General features: G+C 54.1%; 17 non-coding genes and 1 pseudogene across 17 annotated transcripts; all 18 read right to left on the reverse strand.

Moving 5' to 3' along the window:
* Nucleotides 1–594: 594 nt before the first annotated feature.
* LOC126227781 (5S ribosomal RNA) lies at nucleotides 595–713 on the reverse strand. Its single transcript, XR_007544059.1, has one exon. It is a non-coding gene; the product is annotated as a 5S ribosomal RNA (ribosomal RNA).
* Nucleotides 714–1,565: 852 nt separating this feature from the next.
* On the reverse strand, nucleotides 1,566–1,684 carry LOC126227793 (5S ribosomal RNA). Its single transcript, XR_007544070.1, has one exon. It is a non-coding gene; the product is annotated as a 5S ribosomal RNA (ribosomal RNA).
* An 853-nt stretch (nucleotides 1,685–2,537) lies between these two features.
* Nucleotides 2,538–2,656, reverse strand: LOC126227797 (5S ribosomal RNA). The gene has a single exon (XR_007544073.1). It is a non-coding gene; the product is annotated as a 5S ribosomal RNA (ribosomal RNA).
* Nucleotides 2,657–3,508: 852 nt separating this feature from the next.
* LOC126227798 (5S ribosomal RNA) lies at nucleotides 3,509–3,627 on the reverse strand. Its single transcript, XR_007544074.1, has one exon. It is a non-coding gene; the product is annotated as a 5S ribosomal RNA (ribosomal RNA).
* An 852-nt stretch (nucleotides 3,628–4,479) lies between these two features.
* Nucleotides 4,480–4,598, reverse strand: LOC126227800 (5S ribosomal RNA). Its single transcript, XR_007544075.1, has one exon. It is a non-coding gene; the product is annotated as a 5S ribosomal RNA (ribosomal RNA).
* Nucleotides 4,599–5,450: 852 nt separating this feature from the next.
* Nucleotides 5,451–5,569, reverse strand: LOC126227782 (5S ribosomal RNA). Its single transcript, XR_007544060.1, has one exon. It is a non-coding gene; the product is annotated as a 5S ribosomal RNA (ribosomal RNA).
* An 852-nt stretch (nucleotides 5,570–6,421) lies between these two features.
* Nucleotides 6,422–6,540, reverse strand: LOC126227783 (5S ribosomal RNA). The gene has a single exon (XR_007544061.1). It is a non-coding gene; the product is annotated as a 5S ribosomal RNA (ribosomal RNA).
* Nucleotides 6,541–7,392: 852 nt separating this feature from the next.
* Nucleotides 7,393–7,511, reverse strand: LOC126227784 (5S ribosomal RNA). The gene has a single exon (XR_007544062.1). It is a non-coding gene; the product is annotated as a 5S ribosomal RNA (ribosomal RNA).
* A 777-nt stretch (nucleotides 7,512–8,288) lies between these two features.
* Nucleotides 8,289–8,407, reverse strand: LOC126227785 (5S ribosomal RNA). The gene has a single exon (XR_007544063.1). It is a non-coding gene; the product is annotated as a 5S ribosomal RNA (ribosomal RNA).
* An 852-nt stretch (nucleotides 8,408–9,259) lies between these two features.
* On the reverse strand, nucleotides 9,260–9,378 carry LOC126227786 (5S ribosomal RNA). The gene has a single exon (XR_007544064.1). It is a non-coding gene; the product is annotated as a 5S ribosomal RNA (ribosomal RNA).
* Nucleotides 9,379–10,231: 853 nt separating this feature from the next.
* Nucleotides 10,232–10,350, reverse strand: LOC126227787 (5S ribosomal RNA). Its single transcript, XR_007544065.1, has one exon. It is a non-coding gene; the product is annotated as a 5S ribosomal RNA (ribosomal RNA).
* An 852-nt stretch (nucleotides 10,351–11,202) lies between these two features.
* On the reverse strand, nucleotides 11,203–11,321 carry LOC126227789 (5S ribosomal RNA). Its single transcript, XR_007544066.1, has one exon. It is a non-coding gene; the product is annotated as a 5S ribosomal RNA (ribosomal RNA).
* Nucleotides 11,322–12,173: 852 nt separating this feature from the next.
* Nucleotides 12,174–12,292, reverse strand: LOC126227790 (5S ribosomal RNA). Its single transcript, XR_007544067.1, has one exon. It is a non-coding gene; the product is annotated as a 5S ribosomal RNA (ribosomal RNA).
* An 853-nt stretch (nucleotides 12,293–13,145) lies between these two features.
* Nucleotides 13,146–13,264, reverse strand: LOC126227791 (5S ribosomal RNA). The gene has a single exon (XR_007544068.1). It is a non-coding gene; the product is annotated as a 5S ribosomal RNA (ribosomal RNA).
* A 7,048-nt stretch (nucleotides 13,265–20,312) lies between these two features.
* LOC126227796 (5S ribosomal RNA) lies at nucleotides 20,313–20,432 on the reverse strand (annotated as a pseudogene).
* Nucleotides 20,433–21,285: 853 nt separating this feature from the next.
* Nucleotides 21,286–21,404, reverse strand: LOC126227792 (5S ribosomal RNA). Its single transcript, XR_007544069.1, has one exon. It is a non-coding gene; the product is annotated as a 5S ribosomal RNA (ribosomal RNA).
* Nucleotides 21,405–22,256: 852 nt separating this feature from the next.
* Nucleotides 22,257–22,375, reverse strand: LOC126227794 (5S ribosomal RNA). Its single transcript, XR_007544071.1, has one exon. It is a non-coding gene; the product is annotated as a 5S ribosomal RNA (ribosomal RNA).
* Nucleotides 22,376–23,228: 853 nt separating this feature from the next.
* Nucleotides 23,229–23,347, reverse strand: LOC126227795 (5S ribosomal RNA). Its single transcript, XR_007544072.1, has one exon. It is a non-coding gene; the product is annotated as a 5S ribosomal RNA (ribosomal RNA).
* Between the last annotated feature and the right edge of the window lie 346 nt (nucleotides 23,348–23,693).

Consider the following 23,693-nt stretch of genomic DNA (forward strand, 5'->3'; position numbering starts at 1 on the left):
AGGACGCATCTTGTCCCTGGTGTCCAGCGGAGGGCCTGTGCGTGGTGTGGCAGTGTCGTGCTGGAGGGCGCCACTGGTAGCATGTGGGCTTCCTCGCCTCGCCTCGCCTCGCGTCGCCTCGCCTCGCCTCACACCAGGTGTGTGCGTAGTTTGCAGTGCATTCGCACCATTCCCATCCCTGTCCCCGTCCCCGTCCCGACTTGTCCCGACTTTGCTCGACTGCCGCTCGCTGCCGCTCGGGTCGTGGTCCATATGACAGCGCAAGCACGACAAACGTCTGCGGGACGAGACGAGACGAGACGACTAAGGAATAAATTCGTGATTACAAAAAATTGGAACTCTACACTCCTACACAAAAATAGGCGGTGACGTGTTTCAGAAATCACCTGCCGATTCGTACTGTTTTGTCGTTTTCAAAGTCTTCTTGGCAAACTTGGTTAGCACATTCTCCCTCAAACTGAGTTAATTACTGCATTTTCGTACCATTACAGTAGTGTAAAAGGCTTAAGGAAGCATCTTTGTCACAACAGAAAGGTAGTTTGAAAATTGGGCTGGCAGGGGTAGCGACATAATAACAAAAAAAAAATGGAAGGCAGCCAACAGCACCCGGGTTTCCCAGGCGGTCACCCATCCAAGTACTAACCGGGCCCGATGATGCTTAACTTCGGTGATCGGACGAGAACCGGTGTATTCATCATGGTATGGCCGTTGGCGCTCATCTAATGTAGGAGCACGGCAGAATCCGCGTTCGGCTTTTCTCCCAACACACAAAATGTTAGTTTTCGACCGCATTTGACGAAAGCACTTCCTTCCGCAACAGCCAGTTCCTCGAGGACGGCGCGGGGGGCGCGCCCGGCGTCCCAGCAGAGCGACGGCCGAATTAGCGGGCGCACCGCCGCGTGTGTGAGACGCACTGCTGCTCGTTGCACCTCCTGTCATTCGCTGCGCGCGTGCAGCCTTCGACACTAGCGGAGGACGCATCTTGTCCCTGGTGTCCAGCGGAGGGCCTGTGCGTGGTGTGGCAGTGTCGTGCTGGAGGGCGCCACTGGTAGCATGTGGGCTTCCTCGCCTCGCCTCGCCTCGCGTCGCCTCGCCTCGCCTCACACCAGGTGTGTGCGTAGTTTGCAGTGCATTCGCACCATTCCCATCCCTGTCCCCGTCCCCGTCCCGACTTGTCCCGACTTTGCTCGACTGCCGCTCGCTGCCGCTCGGGTCGTGGTCCATATGACAGCGCAAGCACGACAAACGTCTGCGGGACGAGACGAGACGAGACGACTAAGGAATAAATTCGTGATTACAAAAAATTGGAACTCTACACTCCTACACAAAAATAGGCGGTGACGTGTTTCAGAAATCACCTGCCGATTCGTACTGTTTTGTCGTTTTCAAAGTCTTCTTGGCAAACTTGGTTAGCACATTCTCCCTCAAACTGAGTTAATTACTGCATTTTCGTACCATTACAGTAGTGTAAAAGGCTTAAGGAAGCATCTTTGTCACAACAGAAAGGTAGTTTGAAAATTGGGCTGGCAGGGGTAGCGACATAATAACAAAAAAAAATGGAAGGCAGCCAACAGCACCCGGGTTTCCCAGGCGGTCACCCATCCAAGTACTAACCGGGCCCGATGATGCTTAACTTCGGTGATCGGACGAGAACCGGTGTATTCATCATGGTATGGCCGTTGGCGCTCATCTAATGTAGGAGCACGGCAGAATCCGCGTTCGGCTTTTCTCCCAACACACAAAATGTTAGTTTTCGACCGCATTTGACGAAAGCACTTCCTTCCGCAACAGCCAGTTCCTCGAGGACGGCGCGGGGGGCGCGCCCGGCGTCCCAGCAGAGCGACGGCCGAATTAGCGGGCGCACCGCCGCGTGTGTGACACGCACTGCTGCTCGTTGCACCTCCTGTCATTCGCTGCGCGCGTGCAGCCTTCGACACTAGCGGAGGACGCATCTTGTCCCTGGTGTCCAGCGGAGGGCCTGTGCGTGGTGTGGCAGTGTCGTGCTGGAGGGCGCCACTGGTAGCATGTGGGCTTCCTCGCCTCGCCTCGCCTCGCGTCGCCTCGCCTCGCCTCACACCAGGTGTGTGCGTAGTTTGCAGTGCATTCGCACCATTCCCATCCCTGTCCCCGTCCCCGTCCCGACTTGTCCCGACTTTGCTCGACTGCCGCTCGCTGCCGCTCGGGTCGTGGTCCATATGACAGCGCAAGCACGACAAACGTCTGCGGGACGAGACGAGACGAGACGACTAAGGAATAAATTCGTGATTACAAAAAATTGGAACTCTACACTCCTACACAAAAATAGGCGGTGACGTGTTTCAGAAATCACCTGCCGATTCGTACTGTTTTGTCGTTTTCAAAGTCTTCTTGGCAAACTTGGTTAGCACATTCTCCCTCAAACTGAGTTAATTACTGCATTTTCGTACCATTACAGTAGTGTAAAAGGCTTAAGGAAGCATCTTTGTCACAACAGAAAGGTAGTTTGAAAATTGGGCTGGCAGGGGTAGCGACATAATAACAAAAAAAAAATGGAAGGCAGCCAACAGCACCCGGGTTTCCCAGGCGGTCACCCATCCAAGTACTAACCGGGCCCGATGATGCTTAACTTCGGTGATCGGACGAGAACCGGTGTATTCATCATGGTATGGCCGTTGGCGCTCATCTAATGTAGGAGCACGGCAGAATCCGCGTTCGGCTTTTCTCCCAACACACAAAATGTTAGTTTTCGACCGCATTTGACGAAAGCACTTCCTTCCGCAACAGCCAGTTCCTCGAGGACGGCGCGGGGGGCGCGCCCGGCGTCCCAGCAGAGCGACGGCCGAATTAGCGGGCGCACCGCCGCGTGTGTGAGACGCACTGCTGCTCGTTGCACCTCCTGTCATTCGCTGCGCGCGTGCAGCCTTCGACACTAGCGGAGGACGCATCTTGTCCCTGGTGTCCAGCGGAGGGCCTGTGCGTGGTGTGGCAGTGTCGTGCTGGAGGGCGCCACTGGTAGCATGTGGGCTTCCTCGCCTCGCCTCGCCTCGCGTCGCCTCGCCTCGCCTCACACCAGGTGTGTGCGTAGTTTGCAGTGCATTCGCACCATTCCCATCCCTGTCCCCGTCCCCGTCCCGACTTGTCCCGACTTTGCTCGACTGCCGCTCGCTGCCGCTCGGGTCGTGGTCCATATGACAGCGCAAGCACGACAAACGTCTGCGGGACGAGACGAGACGAGACGACTAAGGAATAAATTCGTGATTACAAAAAATTGGAACTCTACACTCCTACACAAAAATAGGCGGTGACGTGTTTCAGAAATCACCTGCCGATTCGTACTGTTTTGTCGTTTTCAAAGTCTTCTTGGCAAACTTGGTTAGCACATTCTCCCTCAAACTGAGTTAATTACTGCATTTTCGTACCATTACAGTAGTGTAAAAGGCTTAAGGAAGCATCTTTGTCACAACAGAAAGGTAGTTTGAAAATTGGGCTGGCAGGGGTAGCGACATAATAACAAAAAAAAATGGAAGGCAGCCAACAGCACCCGGGTTTCCCAGGCGGTCACCCATCCAAGTACTAACCGGGCCCGATGATGCTTAACTTCGGTGATCGGACGAGAACCGGTGTATTCATCATGGTATGGCCGTTGGCGCTCATCTAATGTAGGAGCACGGCAGAATCCGCGTTCGGCTTTTCTCCCAACACACAAAATGTTAGTTTTCGACCGCATTTGACGAAAGCACTTCCTTCCGCAACAGCCAGTTCCTCGAGGACGGCGCGGGGGGCGCGCCCGGCGTCCCAGCAGAGCGACGGCCGAATTAGCGGGCGCACCGCCGCGTGTGTGAGACGCACTGCTGCTCGTTGCACCTCCTGTCATTCGCTGCGCGCGTGCAGCCTTCGACACTAGCGGAGGACGCATCTTGTCCCTGGTGTCCAGCGGAGGGCCTGTGCGTGGTGTGGCAGTGTCGTGCTGGAGGGCGCCACTGGTAGCATGTGGGCTTCCTCGCCTCGCCTCGCCTCGCGTCGCCTCGCCTCGCCTCACACCAGGTGTGTGCGTAGTTTGCAGTGCATTCGCACCATTCCCATCCCTGTCCCCGTCCCCGTCCCGACTTGTCCCGACTTTGCTCGACTGCCGCTCGCTGCCGCTCGGGTCGTGGTCCATATGACAGCGCAAGCACGACAAACGTCTGCGGGACGAGACGAGACGAGACGACTAAGGAATAAATTCGTGATTACAAAAAATTGGAACTCTACACTCCTACACAAAAATAGGCGGTGACGTGTTTCAGAAATCACCTGCCGATTCGTACTGTTTTGTCGTTTTCAAAGTCTTCTTGGCAAACTTGGTTAGCACATTCTCCCTCAAACTGAGTTAATTACTGCATTTTCGTACCATTACAGTAGTGTAAAAGGCTTAAGGAAGCATCTTTGTCACAACAGAAAGGTAGTTTGAAAATTGGGCTGGCAGGGGTAGCGACATAATAACAAAAAAAAATGGAAGGCAGCCAACAGCACCCGGGTTTCCCAGGCGGTCACCCATCCAAGTACTAACCGGGCCCGATGATGCTTAACTTCGGTGATCGGACGAGAACCGGTGTATTCATCATGGTATGGCCGTTGGCGCTCATCTAATGTAGGAGCACGGCAGAATCCGCGTTCGGCTTTTCTCCCAACACACAAAATGTTAGTTTTCGACCGCATTTGACGAAAGCACTTCCTTCCGCAACAGCCAGTTCCTCGAGGACGGCGCGGGGGGCGCGCCCGGCGTCCCAGCAGAGCGACGGCCGAATTAGCGGGCGCACCGCCGCGTGTGTGACACGCACTGCTGCTCGTTGCACCTCCTGTCATTCGCTGCGCGCGTGCAGCCTTCGACACTAGCGGAGGACGCATCTTGTCCCTGGTGTCCAGCGGAGGGCCTGTGCGTGGTGTGGCAGTGTCGTGCTGGAGGGCGCCACTGGTAGCATGTGGGCTTCCTCGCCTCGCCTCGCCTCGCGTCGCCTCGCCTCGCCTCACACCAGGTGTGTGCGTAGTTTGCAGTGCATTCGCACCATTCCCATCCCTGTCCCCGTCCCCGTCCCGACTTGTCCCGACTTTGCTCGACTGCCGCTCGCTGCCGCTCGGGTCGTGGTCCATATGACAGCGCAAGCACGACAAACGTCTGCGGGACGAGACGAGACGAGACGACTAAGGAATAAATTCGTGATTACAAAAAATTGGAACTCTACACTCCTACACAAAAATAGGCGGTGACGTGTTTCAGAAATCACCTGCCGATTCGTACTGTTTTGTCGTTTTCAAAGTCTTCTTGGCAAACTTGGTTAGCACATTCTCCCTCAAACTGAGTTAATTACTGCATTTTCGTACCATTACAGTAGTGTAAAAGGCTTAAGGAAGCATCTTTGTCACAACAGAAAGGTAGTTTGAAAATTGGGCTGGCAGGGGTAGCGACATAATAACAAAAAAAAATGGAAGGCAGCCAACAGCACCCGGGTTTCCCAGGCGGTCACCCATCCAAGTACTAACCGGGCCCGATGATGCTTAACTTCGGTGATCGGACGAGAACCGGTGTATTCATCATGGTATGGCCGTTGGCGCTCATCTAATGTAGGAGCACGGCAGAATCCGCGTTCGGCTTTTCTCCCAACACACAAAATGTTAGTTTTCGACCGCATTTGACGAAAGCACTTCCTTCCGCAACAGCCAGTTCCTCGAGGACGGCGCGGGGGGCGCGCCCGGCGTCCCAGCAGAGCGACGGCCGAATTAGCGGGCGCACCGCCGCGTGTGTGAGACGCACTGCTGCTCGTTGCACCTCCTGTCATTCGCTGCGCGCGTGCAGCCTTCGACACTAGCGGAGGACGCATCTTGTCCCTGGTGTCCAGCGGAGGGCCTGTGCGTGGTGTGGCAGTGTCGTGCTGGAGGGCGCCACTGGTAGCATGTGGGCTTCCTCGCCTCGCCTCGCCTCGCGTCGCCTCGCCTCGCCTCACACCAGGTGTGTGCGTAGTTTGCAGTGCATTCGCACCATTCCCATCCCTGTCCCCGTCCCCGTCCCGACTTGTCCCGACTTTGCTCGACTGCCGCTCGCTGCCGCTCGGGTCGTGGTCCATATGACAGCGCAAGCACGACAAACGTCTGCGGGACGAGACGAGACGAGACGACTAAGGAATAAATTCGTGATTACAAAAAATTGGAACTCTACACTCCTACACAAAAATAGGCGGTGACGTGTTTCAGAAATCACCTGCCGATTCGTACTGTTTTGTCGTTTTCAAAGTCTTCTTGGCAAACTTGGTTAGCACATTCTCCCTCAAACTGAGTTAATTACTGCATTTTCGTACCATTACAGTAGTGTAAAAGGCTTAAGGAAGCATCTTTGTCACAACAGAAAGGTAGTTTGAAAATTGGGCTGGCAGGGGTAGCGACATAATAACAAAAAAAAATGGAAGGCAGCCAACAGCACCCGGGTTTCCCAGGCGGTCACCCATCCAAGTACTAACCGGGCCCGATGATGCTTAACTTCGGTGATCGGACGAGAACCGGTGTATTCATCATGGTATGGCCGTTGGCGCTCATCTAATGTAGGAGCACGGCAGAATCCGCGTTCGGCTTTTCTCCCAACACACAAAATGTTAGTTTTCGACCGCATTTGACGAAAGCACTTCCTTCCGCAACAGCCAGTTCCTCGAGGACGGCGCGGGGGGCGCGCCCGGCGTCCCAGCAGAGCGACGGCCGAATTAGCGGGCGCACCGCCGCGTGTGTGACACGCACTGCTGCTCGTTGCACCTCCTGTCATTCGCTGCGCGCGTGCAGCCTTCGACACTAGCGGAGGACGCATCTTGTCCCTGGTGTCCAGCGGAGGGCCTGTGCGTGGTGTGGCAGTGTCGTGCTGGAGGGCGCCACTGGTAGCATGTGGGCTTCCTCGCCTCGCCTCGCCTCGCGTCGCCTCGCCTCGCCTCACACCAGGTGTGTGCGTAGTTTGCAGTGCATTCGCACCATTCCCATCCCTGTCCCCGTCCCCGTCCCGACTTGTCCCGACTTTGCTCGACTGCCGCTCGCTGCCGCTCGGGTCGTGGTCCATATGACAGCGCAAGCACGACAAACGTCTGCGGGACGAGACGAGACGAGACGACTAAGGAATAAATTCGTGATTACAAAAAATTGGAACTCTACACTCCTACACAAAAATAGGCGGTGACGTGTTTCAGAAATCACCTGCCGATTCGTACTGTTTTGTCGTTTTCAAAGTCTTCTTGGCAAACTTGGTTAGCACATTCTCCCTCAAACTGAGTTAATTACTGCATTTTCGTACCATTACAGTAGTGTAAAAGGCTTAAGGAAGCATCTTTGTCACAACAGAAAGGTAGTTTGAAAATTGGGCTGGCAGGGGTAGCGACATAATAACAAAAAAAAATGGAAGGCAGCCAACAGCACCCGGGTTTCCCAGGCGGTCACCCATCCAAGTACTAACCGGGCCCGATGATGCTTAACTTCGGTGATCGGACGAGAACCGGTGTATTCATCATGGTATGGCCGTTGGCGCTCATCTAATGTAGGAGCACGGCAGAATCCGCGTTCGGCTTTTCTCCCAACACACAAAATGTTAGTTTTCGACCGCATTTGACGAAAGCACTTCCTTCCGCAACAGCCAGTTCCTCGAGGACGGCGCGGGGGGCGCGCCCGGCGTCCCAGCAGAGCGACGGCCGAATTAGCGGGCGCACCGCCGCGTGTGTGACACGCACTGCTGCTCGTTGCACCTCCTGTCATTCGCTGCGCGCGTGCAGCCTTCGACACTAGCGGAGGACGCATCTTGTCCCTGGTGTCCAGCGGAGGGCCTGTGCGTGGTGTGGCAGTGTCGTGCTGGAGGGCGCCACTGGTAGCATGTGGGCTTCCTCGCCTCGCCTCGCCTCGCGTCGCCTCGCCTCGCCTCACACCTTTGCTCGACTGCCGCTCGCTGCCGCTCGGGTCGTGGTCCATATGACAGCGCAAGCACGACAAACGTCTGCGGGACGAGACGAGACGAGACGACTAAGGAATAAATTCGTGATTACAAAAAATTGGAACTCTACACTCCTACACAAAAATAGGCGGTGACGTGTTTCAGAAATCACCTGCCGATTCGTACTGTTTTGTCGTTTTCAAAGTCTTCTTGGCAAACTTGGTTAGCACATTCTCCCTCAAACTGAGTTAATTACTGCATTTTCGTACCATTACAGTAGTGTAAAAGGCTTAAGGAAGCATCTTTGTCACAACAGAAAGGTAGTTTGAAAATTGGGCTGGCAGGGGTAGCGACATAATAACAAAAAAAAATGGAAGGCAGCCAACAGCACCCGGGTTTCCCAGGCGGTCACCCATCCAAGTACTAACCGGGCCCGATGATGCTTAACTTCGGTGATCGGACGAGAACCGGTGTATTCATCATGGTATGGCCGTTGGCGCTCATCTAATGTAGGAGCACGGCAGAATCCGCGTTCGGCTTTTCTCCCAACACACAAAATGTTAGTTTTCGACCGCATTTGACGAAAGCACTTCCTTCCGCAACAGCCAGTTCCTCGAGGACGGCGCGGGGGGCGCGCCCGGCGTCCCAGCAGAGCGACGGCCGAATTAGCGGGCGCACCGCCGCGTGTGTGAGACGCACTGCTGCTCGTTGCACCTCCTGTCATTCGCTGCGCGCGTGCAGCCTTCGACACTAGCGGAGGACGCATCTTGTCCCTGGTGTCCAGCGGAGGGCCTGTGCGTGGTGTGGCAGTGTCGTGCTGGAGGGCGCCACTGGTAGCATGTGGGCTTCCTCGCCTCGCCTCGCCTCGCGTCGCCTCGCCTCGCCTCACACCAGGTGTGTGCGTAGTTTGCAGTGCATTCGCACCATTCCCATCCCTGTCCCCGTCCCCGTCCCGACTTGTCCCGACTTTGCTCGACTGCCGCTCGCTGCCGCTCGGGTCGTGGTCCATATGACAGCGCAAGCACGACAAACGTCTGCGGGACGAGACGAGACGAGACGACTAAGGAATAAATTCGTGATTACAAAAAATTGGAACTCTACACTCCTACACAAAAATAGGCGGTGACGTGTTTCAGAAATCACCTGCCGATTCGTACTGTTTTGTCGTTTTCAAAGTCTTCTTGGCAAACTTGGTTAGCACATTCTCCCTCAAACTGAGTTAATTACTGCATTTTCGTACCATTACAGTAGTGTAAAAGGCTTAAGGAAGCATCTTTGTCACAACAGAAAGGTAGTTTGAAAATTGGGCTGGCAGGGGTAGCGACATAATAACAAAAAAAAATGGAAGGCAGCCAACAGCACCCGGGTTTCCCAGGCGGTCACCCATCCAAGTACTAACCGGGCCCGATGATGCTTAACTTCGGTGATCGGACGAGAACCGGTGTATTCATCATGGTATGGCCGTTGGCGCTCATCTAATGTAGGAGCACGGCAGAATCCGCGTTCGGCTTTTCTCCCAACACACAAAATGTTAGTTTTCGACCGCATTTGACGAAAGCACTTCCTTCCGCAACAGCCAGTTCCTCGAGGACGGCGCGGGGGGCGCGCCCGGCGTCCCAGCAGAGCGACGGCCGAATTAGCGGGCGCACCGCCGCGTGTGTGAGACGCACTGCTGCTCGTTGCACCTCCTGTCATTCGCTGCGCGCGTGCAGCCTTCGACACTAGCGGAGGACGCATCTTGTCCCTGGTGTCCAGCGGAGGGCCTGTGCGTGGTGTGGCAGTGTCGTGCTGGAGGGCGCCACTGGTAGCATGTGGGCTTCCTCGCCTCGCCTCGCCTCGCGTCGCCTCGCCTCGCCTCACACCAGGTGTGTGCGTAGTTTGCAGTGCATTCGCACCATTCCCATCCCTGTCCCCGTCCCCGTCCCGACTTGTCCCGACTTTGCTCGACTGCCGCTCGCTGCCGCTCGGGTCGTGGTCCATATGACAGCGCAAGCACGACAAACGTCTGCGGGACGAGACGAGACGAGACGACTAAGGAATAAATTCGTGATTACAAAAAATTGGAACTCTACACTCCTACACAAAAATAGGCGGTGACGTGTTTCAGAAATCACCTGCCGATTCGTACTGTTTTGTCGTTTTCAAAGTCTTCTTGGCAAACTTGGTTAGCACATTCTCCCTCAAACTGAGTTAATTACTGCATTTTCGTACCATTACAGTAGTGTAAAAGGCTTAAGGAAGCATCTTTGTCACAACAGAAAGGTAGTTTGAAAATTGGGCTGGCAGGGGTAGCGACATAATAACAAAAAAAAAATGGAAGGCAGCCAACAGCACCCGGGTTTCCCAGGCGGTCACCCATCCAAGTACTAACCGGGCCCGATGATGCTTAACTTCGGTGATCGGACGAGAACCGGTGTATTCATCATGGTATGGCCGTTGGCGCTCATCTAATGTAGGAGCACGGCAGAATCCGCGTTCGGCTTTTCTCCCAACACACAAAATGTTAGTTTTCGACCGCATTTGACGAAAGCACTTCCTTCCGCAACAGCCAGTTCCTCGAGGACGGCGCGGGGGGCGCGCCCGGCGTCCCAGCAGAGCGACGGCCGAATTAGCGGGCGCACCGCCGCGTGTGTGAGACGCACTGCTGCTCGTTGCACCTCCTGTCATTCGCTGCGCGCGTGCAGCCTTCGACACTAGCGGAGGACGCATCTTGTCCCTGGTGTCCAGCGGAGGGCCTGTGCGTGGTGTGGCAGTGTCGTGCTGGAGGGCGCCACTGGTAGCATGTGGGCTTCCTCGCCTCGCCTCGCCTCGCGTCGCCTCGCCTCGCCTCACACCAGGTGTGTGCGTAGTTTGCAGTGCATTCGCACCATTCCCATCCCTGTCCCCGTCCCCGTCCCGACTTGTCCCGACTTTGCTCGACTGCCGCTCGCTGCCGCTCGGGTCGTGGTCCATATGACAGCGCAAGCACGACAAACGTCTGCGGGACGAGACGAGACGAGACGACTAAGGAATAAATTCGTGATTACAAAAAATTGGAACTCTACACTCCTACACAAAAATAGGCGGTGACGTGTTTCAGAAATCACCTGCCGATTCGTACTGTTTTGTCGTTTTCAAAGTCTTCTTGGCAAACTTGGTTAGCACATTCTCCCTCAAACTGAGTTAATTACTGCATTTTCGTACCATTACAGTAGTGTAAAAGGCTTAAGGAAGCATCTTTGTCACAACAGAAAGGTAGTTTGAAAATTGGGCTGGCAGGGGTAGCGACATAATAACAAAAAAAAATGGAAGGCAGCCAACAGCACCCGGGTTTCCCAGGCGGTCACCCATCCAAGTACTAACCGGGCCCGATGATGCTTAACTTCGGTGATCGGACGAGAACCGGTGTATTCATCATGGTATGGCCGTTGGCGCTCATCTAATGTAGGAGCACGGCAGAATCCGCGTTCGGCTTTTCTCCCAACACACAAAATGTTAGTTTTCGACCGCATTTGACGAAAGCACTTCCTTCCGCAACAGCCAGTTCCTCGAGGACGGCGCGGGGGGCGCGCCCGGCGTCCCAGCAGAGCGACGGCCGAATTAGCGGGCGCACCGCCGCGTGTGTGAGACGCACTGCTGCTCGTTGCACCTCCTGTCATTCGCTGCGCGCGTGCAGCCTTCGACACTAGCGGAGGACGCATCTTGTCCCTGGTGTCCAGCGGAGGGCCTGTGCGTGGTGTGGCAGTGTCGTGCTGGAGGGCGCCACTGGTAGCATGTGGGCTTCCTCGCCTCGCCTCGCCTCGCGTCGCCTCGCCTCGCCTCACACCAGGTGTGTGCGTAGTTTGCAGTGCATTCGCACCATTCCCATCCCTGTCCCCGTCCCCGTCCCGACTTGTCCCGACTTTGCTCGACTGCCGCTCGCTGCCGCTCGGGTCGTGGTCCATATGACAGCGCAAGCACGACAAACGTCTGCGGGACGAGACGAGACGAGACGACTAAGGAATAAATTCGTGATTACAAAAAATTGGAACTCTACACTCCTACACAAAAATAGGCGGTGACGTGTTTCAGAAATCACCTGCCGATTCGTACTGTTTTGTCGTTTTCAAAGTCTTCTTGGCAAACTTGGTTAGCACATTCTCCCTCAAACTGAGTTAATTACTGCATTTTCGTACCATTACAGTAGTGTAAAAGGCTTAAGGAAGCATCTTTGTCACAACAGAAAGGTAGTTTGAAAATTGGGCTGGCAGGGGTAGCGACATAATAACAAAAAAAAATGGAAGGCAGCCAACAGCACCCGGGTTTCCCAGGCGGTCACCCATCCAAGTACTAACCGGGCCCGATGATGCTTAACTTCGGTGATCGGACGAGAACCGGTGTATTCATCATGGTATGGCCGTTGGCGCTCATCTAATGTAGGAGCACGGCAGAATCCGCGTTCGGCTTTTCTCCCAACACACAAAATGTTAGTTTTCGACCGCATTTGACGAAAGCACTTCCTTCCGCAACAGCCAGTTCCTCGAGGACGGCGCGGGGGGCGCGCCCGGCGTCCCAGCAGAGCGACGGCCGAATTAGCGGGCGCACCGCCGCGTGTGTGAGACGCACTGCTGCTCGTTGCACCTCCTGTCATTCGCTGCGCGCGTGCAGCCTTCGACACTAGCGGAGGACGCATCTTGTCCCTGGTGTCCAGCGGAGGGCCTGTGCGTGGTGTGGCAGTGTCGTGCTGGAGGGCGCCACTGGTAGCATGTGGGCTTCCTCGCCTCGCCTCGCCTCGCGTCGCCTCGCCTCGCCTCACACCAGGTGTGTGCGTAGTTTGCAGTGCATTCGCACCATTCCCATCCCTGTCCCCGTCCCCGTCCCGACTTGTCCCGACTTTGCTCGACTGCCGCTCGCTGCCGCTCGGGTCGTGGTCCATATGACAGCGCAAGCACGACAAACGTCTGCGGGACGAGACGAGACGAGACGACTAAGGAATAAATTCGTGATTACAAAAAATTGGAACTCTACACTCCTACACAAAAATAGGCGGTGACGTGTTTCAGAAATCACCTGCCGATTCGTACTGTTTTGTCGTTTTCAAAGTCTTCTTGGCAAACTTGGTTAGCACATTCTCCCTCAAACTGAGTTAATTACTGCATTTTCGTACCATTACAGTAGTGTAAAAGGCTTAAGGAAGCATCTTTGTCACAACAGAAAGGTAGTTTGAAAATTGGGCTGGCAGGGGTAGCGACATAATAACAAAAAAAAAATGGAAGGCAGCCAACAGCACCCGGGTTTCCCAGGCGGTCACCCATCCAAGTACTAACCGGGCCCGATGATGCTTAACTTCGGTGATCGGACGAGAACCGGTGTATTCATCATGGTATGGCCGTTGGCGCTCATCTAATGTAGGAGCACGGCAGAATCCGCGTTCGGCTTTTCTCCCAACACACAAAATGTTAGTTTTCGACCGCATTTGACGAAAGCACTTCCTTCCGCAACAGCCAGTTCCTCGAGGACGGCGCGGGGGGCGCGCCCGGCGTCCCAGCAGAGCGACGGCCGAATTAGCGGGCGCACCGCCGCGTGTGTGAGACGCACTGCTGCTCGTTGCACCTCCTGTCATTCGCTGCGCGCGTGCAGCCTTCGACACTAGCGGAGGACGCATCTTGTCCCTGGTGTCCAGCGGAGGGCCTGTGCGTGGTGTGGCAGTGTCGTGCTGGAGGGCGCCACTGGTAGCATGTGGGCTTCCTCGCCTCGCCTCGCCTCGCGTCGCCTCGCCTCGCCTCACACCAGGTGTGTGCGTAGTTTGCAGTGCATTCGCACCATTCCCATCCCTGTCCCCGTCCCCGTCCCGACTTGTCCCGACTTTGCTCGACTGCCGCTCGCTGCCGCTCGGGTCGTGGTCCATATGACAGCGCAAGCACGACAAACGTCTGCGGGACGAGACGAGACGAGACGACTAAGGAATAAATTCGTGATTACAAAAAATTGGAACTCTACACTCCTACACAAAAATAGGCGGTGACGTGTTTCAGAAATCACCTGCCGATTCGTACTGTTTTGTCGTTTTCAAAGTCTTCTTGGCAAACTTGGTTAGCACATTCTCCCTCAAACTGAGTTAATTACTGCATTTTCGTACCATTACAGTAGTGTAAAAGGCTTAAGGAAGCATCTTTGTCACAACAGAAAGGTAGTTTGAAAATTGGGCTGGCAGGGGTAGCGACATAATAACAAAAAAAAATGGAAGGCAGCCAACAGCACCTTTTTTTTATTTTTTTATTTTTTTTTTTTTTTTTTTTTTTTTTTTTTTTTTTTTTTTTTACGGGCCTCCCAACTCCCCTTATAGCCCGGCCTTTTCGCTCTCCACAATACGCCTTCTTCGGCGAGCTTCTCAGCTATAAATACATGCTGTTGGCAGTGCAGAATGAAGAACGAAGAACGAAGAGGGGCTGAAGAGATGCTCCTTCTCGCCGGTCGCAGATGGTGTGCGCCAGATGGAACGGGAAGGGGTCCTCGTCCGGTGACGTAGGAGCGGCACTGTCATCGAAGGGGAGGGCAAGACTTAAACAACGTTGAAAACAATGAAAATATTCGTAAAGAAAGCCAAACGGAAAAGTTCTTCCGTAAAGCGGCGGCAAGAATTATACCGACCAAATGTGGGAGAAAGAAAACGAAGATGAATGACTTCGCAACAAAAGAACCAGTCACAAACCTCTGTCAAGAAAGAGTAAGGCCCAGGAGGTCCCTCTAATAACGTATGGAAGGAAAGGTAACAGATCCGCTTCCCCGCGGTACTGGCGGTGAAGAAAAAAGAAATAAAGGAGACGTATGCCCTAAATAAAACGGAAGTAGTAAAAGAAACGAACCGCCACACTTCCACAGGCGGTAACGAACAACATAAAAAACAAAAGATGGTTTTCGAGAGTAGCACCAAAACACGAAAACCATGCAGAGAACAAACAACCAAAATGGCAGGGCATTGGCGTCACTCACAACACTGGTAGCGAAACGACAATTTCAGACAAAAAATTGTAACACAAAGATAAACAGAAACAAAACTTCCGACGTGACACTTATAAGGTAGTGAACACTATCCGTAGATCGGAAAAACAAAAAACTGTCACAGTTCGTCATCAAGATGACGGTCAAGGTGATCCCAAATACAAAAAACTTGTCCAACAATTTCTCTTGCAGTGTTCGTTCCCATATATCACATAATCAGGAAGGGGTGTATAATTATATACACATTGATATAAGTCACTTTTAAGGAGGGGTCACGACCGAGTGAAATGCATGGGACAAAGCCACATGCAAAAAATTAGCGAACGTCGCTGAATAGGTCCTACTGGCGCGTTCTTCATTGTGGAAAGTCCATAAATTGGTGAGAAAGGTCACAGTATCGGTAATTTTGAGACTAAAGATGGCATGAATTGTGTGTCCATATATCCAGATGGTGGCATTCCGCTTTGTGGACGGGTAAGGCTTCCACTGTGGCACTATCGCGTCCGTCACAGGAACCTGCCTGACTGTCACTCTATTTATGAGTCGAATCATGTCCCTCGCACAGTACCATATGTCCCGGAACCTGGAGCACTCGAAGCGGTGCTCGATGTCGTCCGGGACTCCGCAGGCCTCGCACTGGCTGAATCGGATGAGGTTGATGGAGTGGAGCTTGCAGTTTGTGGCAACAGTGCGGTTGACCACCCTGTACCACGTGGCCCTCACGTCAGCTGGTATGACGCGGGAACTGATGTTCCGCCACACGGCGCTCCAATCGTGCTGCGGCAGACGTAGCTCCCACTTATTGGGTGGGGGTCGTCCTCGGATGACATCCGCAATATCTCCGACCGCATGGCCTCGCACGTCGTGGAGACTTACGTAGCTGTGCGTGATGTAGTAACGGCGCACGTGGGAGACGGAGAAGGGGATGCCGGTGACGTAGACCGGGGCGGTGACGGAACGCGGCCGGTGTTGATGAAAGAGAACTGCCGTAGGGCTGCCCAAACCTTTGCCAAGTAAAACATTGGTCCGTTTATAAAAGAGTGCCTCACATTTGGCGTTAAAATCGACAAGTCCGAGACCGCCTTCCGAAGGTTTCAGGGTACATGTGGCCATAGCGACCTTAAAAATATCGCCTTTCCACAAAAACCAATAAAATGCATGCCGTATGGACCGTGCGATTTGCTTCGGTACCGGCAAGATTTGCGCCAGGTACCACGCCCTTGCCAGAATGGTGGTATTAATAAGCGCAACTTTGTCCGACAGTGCCAAGTTGCGCGGCGCATGAATTTTAACCACGGCGCGCACTTTATAAAGAGTGGACCGCCAATTGAGAGCTTGCATCTGTTGTAAGTTGTCTGACAGTGTCACGCCGAGCACCTTAGACTGGCGTTTCACGCAGTACCAATGCCGGTATTCAGTACGCATGCGCTCCGTCAACGGGAGGAGAACCGTCTTACGCGGATTTACTACGGCGCCTGTCGCCCGTTCGTATTGCTGCAGAACGCCATAGAGGCGGTCGATGTCGTCTGCTCGTTCGATGAAGACGCCCAAGTCATCGGCATAAGCGCGACACACAAGCCGGTCGTCTCCCACGCGAATCCCTCGACAAGTGCGGCCAATGGTACGGAGGAGCGGGTCCAAGGCGATCGCGAACAGCGCCATAGATAGGGGGCAACCCTGTCGGACTGAGCGGCTGATATGGATCTTGTCGCTGGCGATACCGTTTACGATAACGCGCGACGTGGCACTGCTTAAGATATTGCTTATCATGGCCGTGAACTTCGTCCCGAAACCCATGCGAGTCATCAATCTGCGAAGATAAAAGTGGCTTACACGATCGAACGCAGTTTGAAAATCGACCAATAAAATTCCCGCATTGCGAAGCCTGCTGCTTTTCGTGTGGCCTATGCAGTCCCTGTAGGCTAAAACGGCGTCAAAAATATTTCGATCTCGAACAGCGCACGACTGCGATGCATCTAAAACTTTTCCCATAACTTGCTTAAGTCTATTAGCAACGCACCTGACCATTATCTTATAATCCGAGTTGAGAAGGGTAATAGGGCGTACAGTTTCTAAACTCGGCGTCGCAGTCGATTTCGGAATGAGGACGATACGTCCTTCTTCAAAGTCCACTGGGATTTCCGCGCCGTTTCGGATGTCATTAGCTATTTCCGTTAAAAGTTCACTAAAAGAGTCAAAAAATGTCAGATAAAACTCCGCTGGGATGCCGTCTTTCCCGGGGGATTTCCCTGTCTGACTGCCTTTAACGGCATCCTCTACGTCATCCGCGGTATAAACCGCATTAAGATTGAGTCTATCTCGTCGCGTTAAAATATGCGGCACGTGACTTAAAAGATCATTGATTGCGGCGGCATCGACAGCAGTGTCGGTAAAAAGTGATTTGAAATACTGATATAATTCCGCCTGAATCGCCTGGTGGTCCGTGGTTCTGATCCCGGCGGCGAGCGTCCACGTGTTGAGCCGTAGTTTTGCGCGGCGGTACCTCTCCCTACGGAGGTGGTACGCAGAGACTGACTCGCCGACCACTTCGCCCACGGGCTGGCTCCGCCTCACTGTCCCCTCACATTTCTGCCGCAAATCCCGCAGCAACTTTGCTTTAAATTCGCGCAGGGTGGGCAGCAGTTCCGGCTGCGCAGTAACGCGCTGCGCGAGCTCGCGCAAACACTGGCGGTAGAAGTCGGCCGTGGCCCGGCGCCACCGTGCCGCATCACGACTAAAATCAATTAAAAATTTTCTGACCGCCGGTTTGGCCACCGCGGTCCACCAGTAAATAGCGGTGGAACCGACCGGTCGGCTCTGCACAAGGTTGTGCCACATATTTAAAAAACTCGTTTTAAAAGAGGGATCATTTAAAATGCTGCAATTCAATTTCCACATATTTTTAACTGACGAACGTGGGCACAAACCGAAATTGAGCTGACAAATGTAACCACAATGGTCGGAAAAAATCACCGGTTGCACATCGGCAGCGACAACGGTATGTGCAAGCTGCGGCGAGACGTAAATCCTGTCTAAACGACTATGTCCGGTAGCGTAAAAATACGTAAAGGCTGTACGGTGGGGGTTGAGAACCCGCCACGTGTCCCGCAGCTGTAAACCAGTAACCAACGTCTTCAGTTCCTCACACCGGTTTGGCCGTGGTTCCTGATCGCGATCGTCAATTACACCATTAAAATCACCCCCGAGGATAAAATTATCTCTATTCTGATATAAAACCTGGCACAGTTCGGTAGCATAAAAATTATTCCGCGCAGGTTTGTTGCCAGAGTGCGCGTAAACATTAACAAACGCGTAACCATTAATTTCACAAACGATGACCCGCCCATTTGGTAAGCATTCAATATTTTGCACTTCGATGTCCGATCGGACTAAAATAGCAGTGCCTGTGCTGTCATCCGCGATGATATTATCGTACGCAGTGAACTCGTGAAAATCGCGGATAAAAGATAATGCTTCAGTGGTCACCTCTTGTAAAAAAGCTACCTGACAACAGCTTTCAGTTAAAAAATTATACAGTGCTATCGCTTTGTGATGGCTACGCATTTTATTAACGTTGACCGTTAGAACCGTAAACTGATTACCAGCAACCATAAAGAAGAAAACCAGGAAAACACAGATAAAACAATAAAAACACTCACAAGATAAAACGGTAAAATACAAATACAAAAACGACTCAGCATGGGTTGTCGTCGGCGTGCTTAAAAGACGGAATGCCACACTTGAAGTAGTTGTAAATTAATCATCGGGCGGCTCATCACCCCACGCCCCCAGTCGGGTAACAGGTGGTGACGCCCCCGCGACAGACATCGTGGGTAAGTCTCTACTATGTTGTGTTGCTACAGCGTCCTGTGTGACAGGGCGCACACTCGTAACCTGAGGCGGATCTGTCACGGCAGGGTGTGGAACCGATTCACTGGCAGGTAACGCGTCCGATTGATGGATAACAGTTTGCAGATGCCGGACCACTTCGGCCCTGTGCGCTTCCGAGCCCGCAGCCTGGCCGCCGCCAGCACCGCTGCCGTCCGCTCTCGCGCCTACAGCTGATCGGGTCACGTGAGCGGCCGCGCCGGGCCGAACTGCCGCGCCATCGCGCTGCCCCCCCTTACGCCGCTGCCGTTTTGGCTTCCCTTGAGATAGCGGTCTCCCGACAGGCGACGGACTACGCTCTCTCCTCGCGGACGACCGTCGGGAATCGGTCGATGAACTCCTACTTCTGTCACGCCCATCGTGTTCGGGGTCACTGCGCGACCGAACCGACGCACTAACAGAAGAAGACGAGGCTCGTCTTTCGAGAGAGGGGGCACGGTCCACGTGTGCACGGCCTGCCGTGACCACATTCGAAACTCCCGACACCTGTTGTGGGGGGACGAAAACTGTTCTATCTATGTCCGCTAAAGTGACAGACTGATCGACCGCCACAACACTGGAACCGGCTGTGGGGGCGAGCGTCTCGTCGGTGACCAGTTCCGGGACTGAGTCAATGGTCACTGCGGGGGCAACTACCGGGGCGGGTTCTGGTCCCGTGACGGGGGTTGTTGCACGCGCGTCTGTCTCCGGTAGGGCTACCGCGTTTAACATGACGGGATCACTATCGGTTAGCATTGGCACCGTAACAGTAGCAACGGACGCGGCCATAGCTGCTGGAAGGTCGACACGGCGAGCTGCCTGTGGGGGGGCGCCTAAAGCGACCGCCGCCCAACTCATGGGTTCGCTTCCGTGTTCGCCCAGCGGCAGTTGCAAAGGCCCCTTACGCCGCGGGCAATTTTGGCGAAAGTGATCCGGCCGATTACAAAAAGAACACGTTTGCGGTTGCCCACTGTACGTAATAAAGGCACGGTGTCCGGCCATGTATACAAATGATGGCACATGCTTTCGCACAATCATTCGTACACTTCGCACCCCATTTTCACATTGTATAGGGTACGCGGCAGACCATTTTTCTTTAACAACGGAAAGCACAGTGCCGTAAGGGCCGAGACATCGCGAAATGGTGTCGTTTTTTACTTCAAAAGGCAGATTGAATACCCTGACAGTCCGTATGCCATAACCCGCGTTCGTCACTTTAACGTCACTCAAGGTTTGATTATCGTGCTTAAATTGCCGCACACCATCATTGACATTAACAACCGTATCACAGAGTTCCGAACTACTTAACTTCAAAAAGACGGAATTTAAAAAAGTGTCCAATTGGAGTCCGAAAATGTCACTAGCCGGGATTTTCAAATCATTAAGGATCCAATGATGAATTTCGAAAGCGGTAGGACGAGGGACAGATCGGCTAAATTCGCACTGAATATTATTGTTCCGATCTTCACTTTCCATCGTTGTCAGTACGTACCGTGAAAAATCAGCAAAGCAAGCAAGTCGCCTCGCGAACACCACACGCTGCGGCGCGCTGAACGTAAACACCACGGGCCGGCGGAGCGCAGAGCACCGAGGTGTTGCCAGGCGGGCAGCCAGCCAAGTACTAACCGGGCCCGATGATGCTTAACTTCGGTGATCGGACGAGAACCGGTGTATTCATCATGGTATGGCCGTTGGCGCTCATCTAATGTAGGAGCACGGCAGAATCCGCGTTCGGCTTTTCTCCCAACACACAAAATGTTAGTTTTCGACCGCATTTGACGAAAGCACTTCCTTCCGCAACAGCCAGTTCCTCGAGGACGGCGCGGGGGGCGCGCCCGGCGTCCCAGCAGAGCGACGGCCGAATTAGCGGGCGCACCGCCGCGTGTGTGACACGCACTGCTGCTCGTTGCACCTCCTGTCATTCGCTGCGCGCGTGCAGCCTTCGACACTAGCGGAGGACGCATCTTGTCCCTGGTGTCCAGCGGAGGGCCTGTGCGTGGTGTGGCAGTGTCGTGCTGGAGGGCGCCACTGGTAGCATGTGGGCTTCCTCGCCTCGCCTCGCCTCGCGTCGCCTCGCCTCGCCTCACACCAGGTGTGTGCGTAGTTTGCAGTGCATTCGCACCATTCCCATCCCTGTCCCCGTCCCCGTCCCGACTTGTCCCGACTTTGCTCGACTGCCGCTCGCTGCCGCTCGGGTCGTGGTCCATATGACAGCGCAAGCACGACAAACGTCTGCGGGACGAGACGAGACGAGACGACTAAGGAATAAATTCGTGATTACAAAAAATTGGAACTCTACACTCCTACACAAAAATAGGCGGTGACGTGTTTCAGAAATCACCTGCCGATTCGTACTGTTTTGTCGTTTTCAAAGTCTTCTTGGCAAACTTGGTTAGCACATTCTCCCTCAAACTGAGTTAATTACTGCATTTTCGTACCATTACAGTAGTGTAAAAGGCTTAAGGAAGCATCTTTGTCACAACAGAAAGGTAGTTTGAAAATTGGGCTGGCAGGGGTAGCGACATAATAACAAAAAAAAAATGGAAGGCAGCCAACAGCACCCGGGTTTCCCAGGCGGTCACCCATCCAAGTACTAACCGGGCCCGATGATGCTTAACTTCGGTGATCGGACGAGAACCGGTGTATTCATCATGGTATGGCCGTTGGCGCTCATCTAATGTAGGAGCACGGCAGAATCCGCGTTCGGCTTTTCTCCCAACACACAAAATGTTAGTTTTCGACCGCATTTGACGAAAGCACTTCCTTCCGCAACAGCCAGTTCCTCGAGGACGGCGCGGGGGGCGCGCCCGGCGTCCCAGCAGAGCGACGGCCGAATTAGCGGGCGCACCGCCGCGTGTGTGAGACGCACTGCTGCTCGTTGCACCTCCTGTCATTCGCTGCGCGCGTGCAGCCTTCGACACTAGCGGAGGACGCATCTTGTCCCTGGTGTCCAGCGGAGGGCCTGTGCGTGGTGTGGCAGTGTCGTGCTGGAGGGCGCCACTGGTAGCATGTGGGCTTCCTCGCCTCGCCTCGCCTCGCGTCGCCTCGCCTCGCCTCACACCAGGTGTGTGCGTAGTTTGCAGTGCATTCGCACCATTCCCATCCCTGTCCCCGTCCCCGTCCCGACTTGTCCCGACTTTGCTCGACTGCCGCTCGCTGCCGCTCGGGTCGTGGTCCATATGACAGCGCAAGCACGACAAACGTCTGCGGGACGAGACGAGACGAGACGACTAAGGAATAAATTCGTGATTACAAAAAATTGGAACTCTACACTCCTACACAAAAATAGGCGGTGACGTGTTTCAGAAATCACCTGCCGATTCGTACTGTTTTGTCGTTTTCAAAGTCTTCTTGGCAAACTTGGTTAGCACATTCTCCCTCAAACTGAGTTAATTACTGCATTTTCGTACCATTACAGTAGTGTAAAAGGCTTAAGGAAGCATCTTTGTCACAACAGAAAGGTAGTTTGAAAATTGGGCTGGCAGGGGTAGCGACATAATAACAAAAAAAAATGGAAGGCAGCCAACAGCACCCGGGTTTCCCAGGCGGTCACCCATCCAAGTACTAACCGGGCCCGATGATGCTTAACTTCGGTGATCGGACGAGAACCGGTGTATTCATCATGGTATGGCCGTTGGCGCTCATCTAATGTAGGAGCACGGCAGAATCCGCGTTCGGCTTTTCTCCCAACACACAAAATGTTAGTTTTCGACCGCATTTGACGAAAGCACTTCCTTCCGCAACAGCCAGTTCCTCGAGGACGGCGCGGGGGGCGCGCCCGGCGTCCCAGCAGAGCGACGGCCGAATTAGCGGGCGCACCGCCGCGTGTGTGACACGCACTGCTGCTCGTTGCACCTCCTGTCATTCGCTGCGCGCGTGCAGCCTTCGACACTAGCGGAGGACGCATCTTGTCCCTGGTGTCCAGCGGAGGGCCTGTGCGTGGTGTGGCAGTGTCGTGCTGGAGGGCGCCACTGGTAGCATGTGGGCTTCCTCGCCTCGCCTCGCCTCGCGTCGCCTCGCCTCGCCTCACACCAGGTGTGTGCGTAGTTTGCAGTGCATTCGCACCATTCCCATCCCTGTCCCCGTCCCCGTCCCGACTTGTCCCGACTTTGCTCGACTGCCGCTCGCTGCCGCTCGGGTCGTGGTCCATATGACAGCGCAAGCACGACAAACGTCTGCGGGACGAGACGAGACGAGACGACTAAGGAATAAATTCGTGATTACAAAAAATTGGAACTCTACACTCCTACACAAAAATAGGCGGTGACGTGTTTCAGAAATCACCTGCCGATTCGTACTGTTTTGTCGTTTTCAAAGTCTTCTTGGCAAACTTGGTTAGCACATTCTCCCTCAAACTGAGTTAATTACTGCATTTTCGTACCATTACAGTAGTGTAAAAGGCTTAAGGAAGCATCTTTGTCACAACAGAAAGGTAGTTTGAAAATTGGGCTGGCAGGGGTAGCGACATAATAACAAAAAAAAAATGGAAGGCAGCCAACAGCACCCGGGTTTCCCAGGCGGTCACCCATCCAAGTACTAACCGGGCCCGATGATGCTTAACTTCGGTGATCGGACGAGAACCGGTGTATTCATCATGGTATGGCCGTTGGCGCTCATCTAATGTAGGAGCACGGCAGAATCCGCGTTCGGCTTTTCTCCCAACACACAAAATGTTAGTTTTCGACCGCATTTGACGAAAGCACTTCCTTCCGCAACAGCCAGTTCCTCGAGGACGGCGCGGGGGGCGCGCCCGGCGTCCCAGCAGAGCGACGGCCGAATTAGCGGGCGCACCGCCGCGTGTGTGAGACGCACTGCTGCTCGTTGCACCTCCTGTCATTCGCTGCGCGCGTGCAGCCTTCGACACTAGCGGAGGACGCATCTTGTCCCTGGTGTCCAGCGGAGGGCCTGTGCGTGGTGTGGCAGTGTCGTGCTGGAGGGCGCCACTGGTAGCATGTGG

The sequence above is a fragment of the Schistocerca nitens genome, unplaced genomic scaffold (genome assembly GCF_023898315.1).
Source record: "Schistocerca nitens isolate TAMUIC-IGC-003100 unplaced genomic scaffold, iqSchNite1.1 HiC_scaffold_343, whole genome shotgun sequence".
Lineage (NCBI taxonomy): Eukaryota > Metazoa > Arthropoda > Insecta > Orthoptera > Acrididae > Schistocerca > Schistocerca nitens.